Source organism: Leuresthes tenuis, unplaced genomic scaffold, assembly GCF_036924035.1.
Source record: "Leuresthes tenuis unplaced genomic scaffold, fLeuTen1.0.hap1 SCAF_9, whole genome shotgun sequence".
Classification (NCBI taxonomy): domain Eukaryota; kingdom Metazoa; phylum Chordata; class Actinopteri; order Atheriniformes; family Atherinopsidae; genus Leuresthes; species Leuresthes tenuis.
This window is the reverse complement of record NW_027325363.1, coordinates 11,259,721-11,277,614: the sequence shown is the minus strand read 5'-3', so window position 1 is coordinate 11,277,614 and position 17,894 is coordinate 11,259,721.

Here is a 17,894-nt window from a genome sequence, read left to right as displayed (position 1 = left end):
TGGTATGAGTGGGAGTGACAGATAGATTACCTAATGGACATTCATAGATTCATTGGATTCTTATGTTCTTGCTCAGATACATCATCTGTGAGTCACTTCTGCCTGTAAAAGCCCAAGATTACACCATAGCAGTTGTAGTCTTATTCACAGAGTTTGGTTCTTTAACACTGTATTGTCAGTTATTTTAATAGAGGTACAGATTGAAACAGAGAAGCAAGGATGTAAGGGCAATGCACCTTTGTACTCCCTTTGTGAAATTACCATTATAGAAAAAAAAGTCCACATGTATGACTTGAAAAGTGTATTTGACCACATTTGGATGCTAGAATTTACTTACAACACCTGCATGATTTAAGCTTGTTAAAGGAACAAGAACAAGCTGCAGGATTTTAGCCACCTGTAATGGTAAAAACTGTTGTTTATTTGCCATAACTGGTGCGTATTCTACCATTGACATTCTGCTCAGTTTTGAACATGTAATTGCACTTAAAAACTATAATCACGGTGCATGTCTAGTCATAGCATGTAGGATTTTCAGCCTGGCCTTGATGGATTAATCCTGCTTTGTGGAACTGTCTTGCAAGTTGGTGCAAATTTAGCAAGACAAATCCTGCTGAAAGCATTGCGCTTTGAGCTATAAAGTCAGTCCTACAAGCCTACAGCCTGATGCCACAGAGAAACTAATATAAGTTTAATAAGATTTAGCAGAGGAGTGAAATCTTCAGCACACTGAATGAAATAATATAAAATAAAATAAAACTTTCTGCTATTGTACATGAATGTAGTTAGATCCTACAACAGCTCCTCTAAAGAGGAAATTACACTATTAACTTGCTTTATTTCTACAAAGCAAGATAATATTCATATCAAGACTTCAAAGATGACAGTCTTAATCAAAAGAGATAATTCTGAGGAAAAACAATATTTTTCCTGGTATTATGTCATGTTATTAGAAGGAGACAGAGTATTAACACTGAATGAGAACACTGAATGGAGTAACATTTAGAAAATTAGAATTGGGAGAAATTATCAAAAAATCTGAGGAAACCAGGAAATTGATTGTGGATTAAACATGTGAAAAAGAAGCAAGAGTATAAGAGGTTTATGGGAGGAATGATAGCATTCAGACGAATAACAGGTGAAATGCTTGCAGTCTTCCTAATTTTATGCAGCTATTGTTGTGTGAAATATTTGACTCAGTCTGGCAGACTTGGCTGCTGGTTGTGTCTGCCCCCCCCCCCCCCCCCCCCCCCAAATTACCTGGCTGTGAGTGCTTAAATGTAATTCCCTTGTAACATGAAAGGCATCGAAATTATTCACAAAGAGTGCAAACCGGCCTGTGACAACTCAGGCATCTGTCAGGTGTCTGTATTGTTTATTTCTCACCTGAGCCTGAAACTATTTGTTGCTTTGTCAGTTAATGGTGGCGGCTTCTCACTGGTAGAAACAGCAGTGCTTTAATGCCGCCTGCTGCAGGCTGACGCTTTGAACAACAACCCGGAACAAACACAACTGGCATATTCTTGTTATCCCTTTTTAATATGGAAGTGAATATTTTGGGAATACGTCTCCTGCCACTTTCTCATAATGAGGCGCAACACTCAAATGTTCCATGAAATTAACTCTTAAACAAAAGATAAGTCAAGTTATGGCAGTTCTGCTGTTATGGTTTTAAAAAAAATTCTAAAACAGTGTCATGTTTCAAAGCTTTTGGAATACTTTGTGCTCCATCACTTGCCACTGACTTTTTCCTCTCTCTTTTTTTTTTCCAGCAATACTGATGTGAAATCAGGTTGACATTCTGTTTGTCAGGTAATCTTTAAAGCAAAAGCAGCAGATACCAGTGGAAAAACGATACAATCTGATGATATGTTCGAGTGAAAAGGGCACGTGAAGAATATCAAACAGGAGACGGGCTAATCAAATATGAAAGATTAACTTTCTTTTCCAACTCAACAGAATCAACTGGTGTCAATTGTGATCTGAGAAATTTACACAAAAATATGTCCAGTGCAGAGGAATAAGAAGTCCTGCTTTCAGCTGCTGAGGTCTGCATGTTCTGTTTCGGAGCTTTACATACATTACAATAATCCTGCTTCCTTTTGGCTGTTTGAATATGTCACCACACATGGTTTAACGAGTTTTAGAGGTTGTTCATTCAGCTGTGTGAAAACTGGTTCATTGACTGATTGCTGTCACTATATATTATACATATTAGTTTACTCATAACTGCTCTAACAAATGCTATAAGCAGTACCACAGATTTTGGACCAAATAAATAACCTCCCATTTAGAACATCATACAAAAAAAACAAGAAAAGAGGACAAACTGAAAAAAAAAAAACAATACTGAAAGCACTTTGTCATCTCTGTCTTCAGATCTGATTATGACAAATTGTTTCTACCTAAGTGTCCAGAATTTGTGAGGCACCGGTACCATGAATAGAAAAAAAAAGTTTTACATCATGGCACCTCACAATGCCCCACTGCAGTGTTGTGCCGGAAACCCCGAGAGGTTTTCTCGTGTCACCGAGCGCCTGAGGAGCATGGTTATTTTTACTGACAGTCAAAGTGAAATAATGATGTGAGATTCTGTGGTTCCCTTTTCAGAGTCTGACACTCATTTAACACTTAATGTGAAGAAGTTTCATGAATTTAAACTTTCATTGACTGATATTTTTATGGGAGAGCACAAATAAATACAGCCTTCGCCGTGAAATGCTCCAATATTTTCCCCAGCTAGTCGCTTAAAGGTAGTTCATGGCCTCTACGTCTGCCTATGCATCAGGCCTGCGTGACATAAATTTCTTCATACACAGGTCTGGAAGGGCCCTCTTGGTTCCTCTGCGGCCAACTGCGTATAGCTCACATATATATAACTGTGTGGACCGAGTGCACTGACTATGTATGTGCCATCCAAGCCTCTGCTCAGGATCGATCTAAGGAGCAGAGGAACAACATGGACGCTTCTTTTGGAGGAGAGACTTTGCCAAAAAAACACCGCTATCACAGCCTCTGCAATCTACTGTAGACAAACAACATGTCCAGGCATGGAAAGCGTAGGAGCAGCAAACCCAAAAAGTAGTATGAATTAGACACATGCTTGTCTGCAGAGTCTTAATTAGTATGCACATGTGGAATCATGTACTTGGCCTCAAACCCAGTTCTTCCCCTCGGCTTCTCTGCTTAGCTCTTACTCTCATATTTTCATTGTGGTAGTTGCTCCTTTTGCCATTGTGATCAAGCAAGAGCAGACAACTGGCTATCAGAACGGACTGTAATGCACGGTTGAGGGTGACAGATGACCACTTCGCCTTGATGACTGGAAAGAAAAGGGGCTACCTTTACAGAATGGAGGGACAGGGAGGCTTTGTCTGTCTCTGTTTGGTGTTAGCTGTTAGCTCATAAACAGGTAGTTTACTGGAACTGTTGTTGTTTACAGCTTACTGCTGGTGAGAGTGAACCAGCACGCTGTGGTACATTTGTGGGCCGCCACAGAACAAAAACAACCTGAAAGAATTATCAGTGGGTTGTTCACGAGGAGCGAGTCCTCACATTATCTCACATTAACAGCCATCTGAGCCACTGTGCATTTGAAATTATTGATTAAAGAAACTTTAAATGTCAGAGAATATGTTCTAAAACTTTCTCTTACATAAAAGAAAGAAGTAATTGATGAATCCTAACTTTTCTAGTTTAGTTTTGTTTCTAATCTAAAAACGTTGGTATCATTTAGATACTGTTGTATTAAATAATGTAGTATGAAATATATATAGTAAGATGCCACAATGACAAAAGGACTTTTTGAGTGTTCTTGCAAACTGGAATTTGTATATCTGCTTCAAACCAGAAAGCTGATGTCTTTTTTTTTTGGCTCTCTGGTGATCAGGCCCTCTCTACTTATTTAAACATATTATTAAATAAATATTGGTCGGTATCAGTTGTCTACAGCGTAGCTAGTTTCAGTAAGGGAATTAAACATCTGTAGTTTGGAAAACTTCTCCAAACTTCTCCTTGTCTTCACTAACAGAAAAATAGGACTTTTTATTCAGCCGGCGTGCCAGATTTCTGAATCCACCACTGCTCAAAGTCTTTGTTCAGAGACTGTCGCTCACAAAGAAAACACACAGCATGCATTGATGATGCTCATTTATTTTATGATAATCATTTGCTCAAAGGCAAATCATCTTTACCGCTTGTTGTTTTATGTCCATAATTCATAGTTAAATACGTTGCTACGTTTTCATGCAACGCATCCTCCATCAGACGCTGGTCGATTCCTCACCAGACATTTCTGATGGCTTAATGTTTGTTAGATGTCTCTCTGGCAAATCAGACAAAGCCACATCCTGTAATGAACAGCCTGTCACTCTCAATTTCCAGGAACAGAAACCTACCAACCGGCGTGTTCTTGCAAGCAGAGCTGGATTACAGAAATTCCCAGTATCTGAGAAAATTAAACTTTGTCAGAAGTCATAATGAGTTGTGGTTTCCAGATAAAACAAAGCAGCCTTCTACTGCAATCACTAAGATTTTTTTTTACCAAATGATTCTTCCTGTGTGAACATTGAGTGACCCTGAAAACGTCACTTAGATAAAGTTTGCTTACTAACTGATTTCCTAATGCCTTGTTTGCTGGGTGTGAAAGAAGCACCTTACAGGTGCCAGCTCACACTGCTGTTATTAAGACAGCCATTGTTTTGGGCAACAATGCAGATCTAGCCCTGCCTTCAATAGTCCGACACATAGATCTGATTAAGACTGTTTAAACACAGTCGGCTGACCTGGAGAGGAGGGACGAGTAAAGCCCCCTTACTCTGGAATGTGGAGGGATTGGAGGATCTTTGCCCTGGAGGTTTAATACCAGTCAGGAACATGAGCAGTGGTCTGTTTGTTGGTCAGAGCTGGGCTGACATTATCTCTTCAGTGCCCTCAGGCTCGGAATAGCAAATCGTAGAGTTTATGCGCACTGGTGGTGACCTACATGAACACAGTGCAATTAGCCCCACCCACATTTACGCCACATCTCCAAACAAACAGATGTTACCATAACAATTAGCTCTGTTTCCACCCAGCTCTCCCTTCACCTCATGCCGTGTCCATGACAATGCAACTTCAGCTGCAGAGAGGCAGGGCTTGGCGGTGCAGGGCTAGCTGCTGTTACAGCTCGCAGTAGAGCAGGGCATGGCGTTTGCCATTGTTTTCTTTCCAGGCCTATTTGAAAGAATGCAAATTACTCTGAAACCAGCCTGGAGCCATGTTACAGACCACAGTCACTTCATATCTAAGATCTGGCCCTGCTTACCTGGCCTGTGTGTTTTGTTCTGTTGTTTGTGTTAGCATTAAAACAATTGAAATGTTATCAGAATTTTTCAGAAAATCTGCAGAATAAAAAGCTAACTTTTCTACATTTCCATCAACAATTATGTAAAGCAGTTTTTAGAATAAAAAGTTAAAAAAGTACCAATCAAAACAAATTATGAATAAGTTATAATACACCCTGTAGTGTGGCATTTGATCAACACTATCTTATTCTTTCTGGAGCCATTTACACAAGATGGTGGAGCTGGACAATGATACTTGAAAGCTTGTTATACAAAATTACAAACATTTTAAGGAAGTATATCTCTGAAATTTAAGAATTATTTTTAGAAGGGCTACCAAGACTGATCAAAAGTGAATTGGGGCCAGAGATGTTTTGGAGACAGCACCTTGCAGCTGTCAGTGGTGTTTGACTTTAAGACACGTTCACAATTACTTTTATGTCTGACAGCAGATGGCTTGATCCTTTTGTTCTTCACCGTAGGCAGAATACATCACTCTAACCAGAGGTCACTGCTGTGCACAAGCTAGTCCTTTTAAAGCACACACAAGCACGCCACAAAGCCGCCTCTGTGTGGTACAAAGGTGTACAACGGCAGCTTAACTTGGATATTTTTCAGCACCGATGTTACATGAACAATGCTAAACATGCTTGGCAATCAAGCAATTTATTTTCTAAATCTGTTTCCACAACAGAAATTATCATTTACCTTTAGAATTTAATGAGAATATTGAGAATTTTTCAAATTTTGCACATTTTATTCAAATGGTTTTATGTGCAGATTGAAAATGAGCATAAAAACTATGTGTTATTGAAAAGGTTGGCTTGTGTATGCTTTGGGACACCTGTTTATTAGCGGTTGTTTTGGTCTCTATCATCCAAGAATTTATTCATGGTCATGTGATAAAGCCATTAAATTAGAATGATTCCCACTACAGTGAAAGTTTTTCATTAAGTTGTACAGAAGTTCATAGACATGAATCAGCTTTTAGATTAAACCTCTCCAGGCTCCATCTGCAAGCCTCCAATTAAGAAATAATCAACACAGTTCAAGTCACTCACTTTTTTCTTTTACTTTGGGCAAAAATAACTTCCTTGTGTGATTTCACAGGTTTTTTTTTACAGGGAAGTTCATTATTATAGTTGACATGCCCCTGTGTTGCTGCCTTCACTCTCATGCTTACTTTCTCCATACTTAATTCTAAACAATGACTCTTTCCAGCTAATTTTTCCCCTTTGTTGTGTGCATTTCATATGGAAATTAGCTTTGCCTCTCTATTCAACCCAAACCTGCTCTGGCGAGACCGCTGTAAATTTCATGACTTATTATTAGTGAAGCTGACTGGCACTAAATAACCTTACCAAAAGTAATGGAAGTGGCAGCAGGTCCTGATTTTTCTAGACATGCATGTTGTTTAATAGAAATACCTATCAAGGTATGGTACAACCATGCACGATTGTGTGCATGGTTTGAAGTTTAAGTGACAAAAAGGTATCATTAATGAGCAACCACTGACTGTATACCCTGTAATAGAAAGCTACATGGGTACAATTAAGTAAGTTTTAAAACTAAGAACTTTTAAAACAGTGGTTGTAACTTCCTTTTTGACAGAAAAGGCTATCATTTTCTGTCAAAAAGGAAGTTCATTTTTTTTAGCATTGATGCATGATCATTTTGAAATGATTTTATTACAAGCATGTTGCACCAGGGATGTAGCAACATCAGTATTAATTTGGAGTCTTTCAGTATGTTCACACAACAAGAAGAAAAAACAAAGCAAACAAGTTTATTTGTAGAGCACAATTCGTACACAAGGCAATTTAAAGGGTTTTACAGCTGCACAAAATCAGAAGAAGGCAAATAAAATCATTCCATAAAACACAGAAATAGTCATTAATTAATTGAATTAAAAGCAAAGAGTGCAGATAAAATACTTTCAGTTGTCATGTCATGTATCCAATCTATCCAATTTCTATACCCCTTAATCCCATTCTGAGTCAAGGGGTAAACTAAGGCCCATCTATGCCAGCTGCCATCAGGTGAAAGGCAGGGTATGCCCCTGAACAATCACCAGTCCATCGCAGGGCCAACATGGAGTCAAACAAGATAAACAACCATGCATGCTTACACTCTCTCCTGCAGTCAATTAAGAATAACCAATTAACCAATTGACATACATGGTTTTGGACTGTGGGAGAAAGCTCTGAGAAAACCTACGCATGAACAGACAAATAATGCAAACGCCACATAGAAAGGCCTCAGCTGAGATTCAAACTGGAAACATAAGTGCTGTTAGATGATGGTGTTAACCACTACACCATCTTATACTGTTTTGTAAAAACATTAATACAACTAAACTCCCAAAAAACTGCTCTTATTCACATATTTTGCTGTTTCTTTAATCAGACGGCTAAACACTTCAGAAGGAGACTGCACTGCATTTCCAGACTGCAGATCTAGCTCTGTTCTAATAAAATCCTGATTTTATAACCACAGCATCATGTGACAGAGTCACGATTCAACTGACTTGAAGATGACATGTTAGATTCGGTGCATGTAGAATGATCTCCCACAGAGAAAGGTAGAAGCAGCAGAATAGCTTAAATGTTTTATCACACAGCCCACAACTTTGCGGTGTCTGACATGCCTCAATCAATAAACTGGTTCCCCTCCAGTGCATGTAAACTTGCACAAAGGTAAGTTGTCCACTTAACTGGTTTAATTCTTGCACAATTTTGGTTCCCAAGCTAATAAAAGCTACAATAGCTCAGTCACACCAGAAAACACTGAATATGTACATTTGTCTACGTTTCTCATACATAGTAGAGTCAGTGGTTGTTTATGATAGTAACACCTTTCATGCAGCGCTTATGTGAGATGGCAGGGATGTTAGTGCATGAACATTTAAAATGTAAATGCAGTAAACATGTAGATATTTGGGAATGCGTAGCCAGATATTTTGTAAGCTGTACACCTAACTAAATGAATTCTAACATCTAACTTTCAACACCTAACCCTAACTATTCGCTGGTGGGAGAGCAGTAGAAAACTAAGGTATTGCAAGCGAGAAGGAAGATGAAAAGTACATGACTGCCGAAAATGTTTACAATGAGTCACACATCTGTGATCTCTTGTATGAGGGTGTTAAGAATATCATAAAGACCTGTTCCTTTCTCGAGTTAGATGTACCTATACGTAAACACCAGCATGATGTGGAAAATGGACGACATCATCAATAGGAAAACAAAAAAAGGTAGAGCGCTGACGTGCCAATTAATCAAAACTTAAGCTTTATTTGTGTAGGGAATACGTTCAAGGAAGCATAGCAATAGTCCAATTTGCAATTCTTTATTATGAAACGGCAATATTTTGTGTTGTTGACAAATGTAACTATTTCAATAATTGATACATTTTCAGAGTAGGCCCTATATTGCCATTGTAGTGGCAGCTGAAACCAAACCAGATTAAACCAGAACAATACAGTCATTGGCCAGAAAACCATAAGAATAGCATGTGTTTAGTCACTTGTCATAAGACAATAAAACCCTGCTTTGCCGATGGCAACAGCAAAACAAACTAATTATTTTTTGTTACTATGTGTAAAGGCTTTTATATTTAACACAGTGTTCTATTCTCTCCCTAACATAAAGATATGGAGTAGTTCAGTCTTAAATATAAACCATTTTCAATGCTGTGACTTCCATGTGTGGACACAGCTAACATTTCAAACTGATTTGCCATTGCCATTTAGACACAAGCTTAATATTACTGAAATGGAAAACATTTAGGAAGCCGTAAGTGTCTCTGTGGCCCATTATTAGCTTGTCGAGGTGCTGTCAGGCTGAATCAGGAGGTGCGGCTTATCATGCTCTGCAGAGAAAGTTTCTGCAGTGTCTGAGTCAACCATGCAAATGTCAGAGTCACTGTAAAGAAAAAAACAAACATAGAGCCCTGAAAAAAGACTCCTAGTCCTATTTTTAAAAGTCTTTCTGTGAAGGGTAATATTTGAGATATCCATCATAGGCTCTGCATATCTTAGCAATCCCCATTACAGCTGTAACACATAACCCCGCTGGTGCTTACTTAAATATCTTTTATTTCTGTGATTACCAAATCTTCATAATTTATTGTGTGAGTCAGTAATTGATTCAGATTAACCTTAATAACCATGCAGGGTCAAAAACAACCCTAACAATCAACTAAATGTGCATGTTGATCCACTCAGAGACTGCTTGCTGCTGCAATTAAGTGCAAGCAAATGCATTTGCAAAGTAAAACAAGATTAGCTGCCTCTAGCACGGCGGGGCGGTTCTAATGGTTGATGGGCTGCTCCCATGATCCTACCACGCCTCCAAGCATGCACAGCACATAATATGTAACATCAGCGCTAACGTTTCTGGTGCCCAATGATTTTCCTCTGCTCAAACCATGTTATCAGAGAGTCTTTTAAAGAATCATAATGGCAGTTCTGCATCTTACAACCCATTAGCTACAGATCAAGCATACTTTACATCACTGGTTATTCTCCAGAGCAAACCCCCAGATTGTGGATTGATTTCCTATCGTCTAGGCAGCCATTATTTTCCATTCATTTCAGAGCGCCATGAAAATAAGCTTGAAGAGATTTTAAACTTGCTCAAGACAAGTAATTAATCACAGTGAATAATGTGCTGCTTTTGATTTTGTCTGTGAAACATTTGCATCACATACTTCTAAAGGCTGTTTTAAAAACTGCTCTCATGTGCGTTCAAGGACACTGACATCTGACATTTGACATGTTGATTGTCAAACCGGAGCTGACATTAATGGATTAGTGGACTGAAACTCAATCAGCCATTATTTTGGCCATTTTTAAAGAAGGTAAGTCAAACACTTTCCGGTTCCTGGTTCTCCAACACATTGATACTTTTTAATCTTGGCTCTAGGGAAGGAAAGTTGGCCCAGACTATGGACTGTAGAAAAATAGATATATTCACTGAGTCTGAAATGTAAGACCTGTGTGGAAATGTTTTTAAGTGCAATCACGCTGAAGGTCACGTGCTGCAATAGATCTCCATTCAAGTCATTGTTGTGGCGGTGTCATAAGCCAATTTAGCTTCTTTTAATAAGTGAGATGGTGCCCTTTTGAAAGCAATACCATAATTAGGAAGATTAAACAGAGGTTTGTTTGAGGGTGAGACTGGCTTTAATGACATGAGTGGTAGAATGAGCACAGCCGACAAGCTGTTAGAAGGAGACAGGCCAGGAGGTTCATCCACTGGTGAATTTGTGATGCATGTTGTTGTGATTCATTAGTGTGACTCTATCGTCATTTGTCAGTGGAGTGAGCAATACTTTCTCCATAGACAGCCATACTGTTTGTCAGTTGGTTGACAAATAATGGACTAGTGGACTATAATTGTGGCTATTTCAGCACTGAACTTGACTCTCTTTTTCATTCCGTGTATGACTATATTTTTCAGATTGGCAAACAGCAAACTTTAAAACACTTGAAGTTTATCATATTTATTGTTTATCATGTCATATACATATTGTTCTTATTCAAATAAAAAGTGGTTGTTATCTGGTTTCAGTTCAGACCATTTTGATTTATGAATGTGAAATATGCTGAAGTATGAAGAGCTATATCAACATTTTTTTTAGAATATCTAATATGACATAACTGACATTAATGTCTAATCTAAAGTTGAGATAAGCTTGTCTATTTGTCCAAAACAGAAATGGTTTTACAATTTAAAGTTGAATTAAACAAGGTTTCCCTTTTCAAATGACAAAGATCCCAAACAGGGATGGGATTAATCTTGGACCACTCATAAACTTCTTAAACTAGATAAACATTGTCTAATGATTTCTTTTAACTTTAATTTTATAGCCAAAGCATAAATGTGTAAAACTAAACAGGCCTTTTGCCATTTCATATCACCAAATACTAACATCCAAAGAAATCTTTGCATCAGAAATCGTATTATGTTTTTACATATGTAAAAACATAATACATCGTATTATGTTTTTGGACCTGAGCGCTTCAGGGAGAAATTGTCTAGTTATATAGTTACTCTAGATGGTATTTCCTTGGCTTCTAGTTCTACAGTGAGGAACCTTGGAGTTATTTTTGACCAGAATTTATCATTTGACGCACATATAAAACTGGTTTCTAGGACTGCCTTCTTTCACCTTCGTAATATTGCTAAAATCAGGAACATCCTGTCTCAGGGTGATGCAGAGAAACTAGTTCATGCATTTGTTACTTCAAGATTGGACTACTGTAATTCCTTATTATTGGGCTGTCCCACATATTCTCTGAAAAGCCTCCAGCTGATCCAAAATGCTGCAGCCAGAGTTCTGATGAGAACTAACAGGAGAGATCATGTTTCTCCAGTTTTAGCTTCTCTTCATTGGCTCCCTGTTAAATTCAGAATAGAATTTAAGATTCTTCTTCTGACATATAAAGTTCTTAATGACCGAGCTCCATCATATCTTAAAGATTTAATTGTAAGATATTTTCCTAACAGAGCACTTCGCTCCCAAACTGCAGGTTTACTTGTTGTTCCCAGAGTTTCTAAAAGTAGAATGGGAGGTAGAGCCTTCAGTTATCAGGCCCCTCTCTTGTGGAATAAGCTGCCAGTAAATGTCCGGGAAGCAGACACCCTTTCCACTTTTAAGATTAGGCTTAAAACTTTTCTTTTCGATAAAGCTTACAGTTAGGGATGGCTCAGGTAATCCTGAAACATCCCATAGTTAAGCTGCTATAGGCTTAGACTGCTGGGGGACCTCATCTGTCACACCTTTCCTCACTTTGCTCTCTTTTTCCCCCTGTTTAATTTCAAAATTGATTTTATGTACATGTGACATTATTGTGGTTATTAACCTATGTTTCCCTGTTCCAACAGATATCCTTTGAATGGCGTTATGGTGTTTTTCCCCCCTCTTTTCCCTCTTTTCTGTCTTCTCAAACCCCAGCTGGTCGAGGCGGATGGCCACCCTTCCTGAGTCTGGTTCTGCCAGAGGTTTCTTCCTGTTAAAAGGGAGTCGTTCCTTTCCACAGTTGCCACAGGCACGCTCAGGACGGGAGATTGGACTGAAGACACATTTCGGTGCAATCTGTTGGTTTCCTTAGCTAGGATATTAATTTTTTGAATTAGCTCTATATGAATTAATTGGATTATGATTACAATGAATTGAATTCCAATTGGCTTGAATTGGACTATATTACTTAAGTGCCTTGAGATGACAATTGTTGTAATCTGGCGCTATATAAATAAAATTGAATTGAATTGAATTAAATGTTTCCAATAGGTTTGTTGTTGCACTTCTTGATAAAGTAACTCCAATAAAAATGTCTGTACAATGATTCACTGATTCGTTTATATTATTGTGTAGAAGAAATGGAAATTATTCACGCTGGACTTCATTGATTTTCATGTCAAATGTTTGTTTGCTTTTTTCATTAAGTAGATGTATTATCTTATTCATAATCTAGATATTGGATCCTCTTATAGCTTGAGCAAAGTCTTGTCCAAAGGAGGGAGGACAGTTAATATCCCAGCTAACATGAGGTATGGATACACCTTGTTAACCAAGTTAGCTCTATAGTATTAGCGAGAACTGGTAGCTTCACTTTTTCTTTCAAACATGTTCACTTCTGGCTCTACAAACCAGAGGGTTATGACACAGTTGTTTTGTCATCTTATATACAGTACAGGCAAATGTGATACACACTGGAAACTGTATCAATAGTGTAAAAATGCAAACAAAAGTACCAGAAGAACAATCCTACCAACATTCACTTTAGGGCCATCGTTAATGTGATTTGAGTTTATGAGTTTCATATGCTGACAGCCAAACTGGATACATATTCACTTGCCCCTTCAGAATGAAATATAGCAACCTGAAATGATGAGAACTGTATTTTCCATACTGCATTAATTCATTGCCAAATACCTGCATGACTGTAGACTTGGGGATAAAAGTGCTCAGTTGCAGACCCAGAAAACTGCAAGCACCAAGGACCGATCATTCTAATCTTTGATACCTCTCATTTGGAGAGATATGTATTTCCAGCATGTGTAGCCTCATACAGATAAAGTTTGTGGACAAAATTACACATTCCCAAAAGAGCCTCACACACCAACATAAATGTCAGCTGGACCCGAATGGGTAGCTGCATACTTATTGACCTGTATCGTATCATTACAGTCTACAAGCACATTATTTCTGCTTTAGGCTGTTGGTCAGACAGTGGATGCTTCCAGCAGATTCGGGAGATTAACCAAATTAAAGAAATAAGCAATTATATTAAAGCTACATCTTATAACAAGTTTTCTAATTTTGTCATACTATAATTTGATTTCCCAACAGCAGCACAGCTTATTATTGCAGCATCAGATGACTACTTTCTAACGCTCTGACTATTAGTACCCATTTGGTAAAAAATGGAAACCAAACATTGTCTGACAAACAATAAAGATAGCACTTTGGAAAATTGTTAGTAATAATCTAAACCATACGTCACTATAAATGGCCAATAATATTGACATACCAGCATTTTCCCTTTGTAATATCAAAGCTGTTAATATCGCTTCCAGCCCTTGTGGGAAATCAACACTTCCATTTCATACTGTCACTGTGCATGGTGGAGAAAGAGGTGAGGAGTATTGCAATTACTCACTCATGTCAACCCTGTTTTCTCATCGGGTGTCTGTATGGATTGGTGATGAAGAGCACTGCCTATCTCTATCTCTAATTAGACAGCCTCTTTAAATCTTTCTCTATGCTATTGTTAGTTTCCTACAGGAACAAGTAACATTTTATTCATCTTCCAGCAGCCTTGGCAACTGCCATGAGGACAACAAATCATTAATCTGGTCTAATACCTGAACAGCATAATGGCATGTTCACATGCCTGAAAACACCTGTCTGTACCTCTGCTCCCTGTAATTACTAATGTGTGATATTGACCAGAATACCAGAGGTAAAGCTATTCATCCTTTCACAGTGAAAGGTCTGTTTAATTAATGTGAGTTGAAGTTCCCACACCTTCAATAACATCTTTGCAGTGATTTAGCTAACATTAAAAACTTGCTTTGAACTTACACGTCACTTTTAAATTGGCAGTTTGACGCTTTGGAAAATTTGATATCTGCTCTCCTGGATGAAGAGATCTCACATCATGCCTGTACTCTGAATAACAACTATGAGGTTTTTAACTCTTAAGCTTAAGGCAAGATAGCAAAAAAAAAAAGGAAGAAAAAAATGAAGGTATTTCTCAAAGGTCGCCGTACTCCTTTAACACACTGCATCCTGGTTTCTTTCATGTTTGGAAAAGAAATATTTCACTCACCAGCTTCATAGCTGATCTGAGGGCTTGTGACATCAAAAGATGCCACAAGCCATCAACTCACACTTCTGCATGATCTTAAAAAGGTGCATTTCAGCCATTTAAAGATCATAGCAGTCATGGGTTTATGCTAAAGCTTCTTTATATTTTCATCTTATTTCTATTTCTTCAATTCAAACCCATTTTCTAACTTGAGGGATGGAAAAATAGAAATTAAACTTGAAGGACAATCCAGTCAGAGTAAAGTCCTCCACCAATGTGAATGTCCTCAATTAAATGGATCAAGATCCACATTGTACACCTTTCCACTAACGACACGAAAATTATAAAACAGCAGAATTAGGTTCAGACTTTGTCCCTAGTTGTCTGTACACACAACAGATTTACTATGGGATGTGCTCTCACAGCTAAAAAACTCCAGAGGCACCTGGATAGAGTGAACAGGAGGCAGGACTTCATTGCCAAAAGTACACTGAGGACCTCACAAAGTTTTGTTTACAGCATACCGAGGAGGCAAACTACTTATCCATAATGATTCTTTGTGCTGATAGCGACAATACTTCTATTCATGGCCACAATTTTGAAGAGCGGAAAGGAATTTGCAGATCATGAGGGGTACGAAGCAGCGGCTGCTATTAGTGCACAAACTTGCTTGCATTGAATCTTCCAGAGAATCACCTGCTCTATTCAAATATTGGCCCACTCAGAGATTTTCCAAACTTCATTCATTGAGAGCTGCTCCAGTCTGTCTGTCTGCTCTTCCAGAAATTTTCAGTTCTGCGACGCTCATGTGAAAATGGCTTGAATCTCACGTATTTCAGCCTGGTAGTATAAACCACACTGAAAGCATATCCCTCCTGAAGCTCTACACCTTGACTAATGAAGACGTCAACACTGGCTTGAAGCATGAGACAGGATGAGTGCCCTGATCTTCACCGTCAAAGTCCAACGCTTTGAACACCCACCAGGAGTCCCCAGCTGTGCTCTATTACCTCTGTGCAATAAAAGCATGTTGCACTTCTTCCATTGGAATAAATGTGGCATGTAAACATAATCCAGGAGCATAATAGTGTCATTTTTCATAGACACGGTAGTTCAGAGGTACAAAGAGAGGTAAACTTCAAGGTTCGTCTGCATAAACGTCCATGCTTATTGTTTGCTCACTCAGATGTCTGACCTTTACCGCGAAGGCTGTTTTCACATTTATCTGCTGAAGACGGATGGTGTTTCTTTGGGTTCAGCTTCATCGTAAATTTCAGACGTGCCCAAGCATGGAGCCGCATTCGGTTCACAAGAACCATGAAGTTGAGATATGAAATGAGTGCACTTACACAGATTTTCCAGTGAAGTAAGAAACACCTTGAGATTCAGATATGAATATAATCACCCTGGACATGGAAAAGGAACAAGAATGCCCCCCTTGGTAGAAAAATGTATGAGTAGTTTTTCATGTCCTAAAACAAGTCTGAAGGGAACCTTTTTTTCTTTAGAAAAAATTGCTTAAACTCTTAGATGTAACTCTCAGATTTGTAGATGTAGATCTTAGGCTCTTCCAACCTCCTTACTGAATCTGCTTTGACAGCTACACAGGACACTGAGTTTTTTAACCTTTATTTTTACTTCTGAAGACCTCTTCGGTGGAGAATAGTGAGAAACCGGGGCTTTGTTTTCAGCCTGTGTCTCATGTTTCTTGTTCTACTGCATTCTCTTCTCTGTTTACACTGTCCTGCTACTATCATGGTGTGAGCAAAATGGTATTGTAATCCTCAAGGAATCATGCTCTTTTCTACAAAAATAAGACATGTTATGACAAAACACAGTTTTTCTTAATGTCATGTGACATTATCTCTGGTAAATCTTCCCCACAGTGGTATTTCTGCTTCCAGACACATTTTCTTCGTTGAGGCCCCTGCATGGCCTTCAGGCACTTTTTCCTCCCTCCGAACAAGGCGCCCTTGCTGAAACTGGTCACATTCCTTTCATAAGGGTGAGAGGTCAGCTCCCTTGTGTTTTCTGAAACCTGACAGAAGATATCCTCTCCCACTTCAGCAAGGAGACCTCTATTTTCCGAGAAATCACAGCAACAATGATGTGCTTGTGGGCAACTCCATCAAAATTCCTGAAAAAACAGTCATGTGGAAAAGAGAGGAATCCCTCTTTTGATTTTAAGGATTCTAAAGGTGTAATATTATGTAGTTCTTTTTTTATATCTACATGTATATTTTATTTTTGTTTTAGTGTATTGTTGCATTTATTACTGCTGACCTGAGTTGCTGCCTATCTTGAACAACAGCATATAAAATATTAAACTGTGTCATGATTTAATGAACAAAAAATAAAACAAAATTCCAACAAATAGTGACGCCCACCTTTACTGCTTTCAAAGGAGAGTAAGAAGCAGTCAGGTGCTGATATTTCAAAAGCCTTCGATTAACTGATCATCAGTATGCATGAACACTTCTATAAAAGCAAACTTTTTAGCAGTGCTAACCCAATGTCGAGGAGGAAAGACACCAGCAATGATCTTCGAAAAACAATTGTTGCTACCTTTCAAAGGGTTATAAGGCCTTTTCAAAACTATTTAGAGTCCATCATTCTACAATAAGAAAGATTATTCACAGCTGGAAAACATTCAAGACAGCTGTCAATCTTCCCAGGATTGACCTTCTCTGTTTGATCACACCAAGGTCAGACTGTGCAAGGCTCAGAGAAACTACAAAAAACCCCAAGAGCTACATCTCAGACTCTACAGGCCTCATTGAGCATGTTAAATGTTAAAGTTCATGACAGTACAATTAGAAAATAACTGAACAAGCTTGTTTGGAAGGGTTGCAGGAGAAAGCCTCTTCTCTCTGGAGAGAACATGGCAGCACAGGTTAGGCTTGCATCTGAACAAACCACAAGACCTCTGGAACAATGTCTTTTGGACATTACCAGGACTGCAAACACAGCAAATCAGCACAAACGCCTCATACCAATTGTCAAGCACTGTGGTGGAGAGGTGATAATTGGGCTTGTTTCATAGCCACAGGATGAATTCCTCAGTATACCAAAGCTTTCTAGAGTCAAATGTGAGGCCGTCTGCCTGACAACTTAAACTAAAGTAATTCAACAGGACAATGTTCCCAATCACAGCAGCAAATCTAAAGCAGAATGACTGAAACAGAAAATAATCATTGTGTTGAAATGGTTCAGTTAGTCCAGACCACAGTCTGATTAAAAGGCTGTGGTGA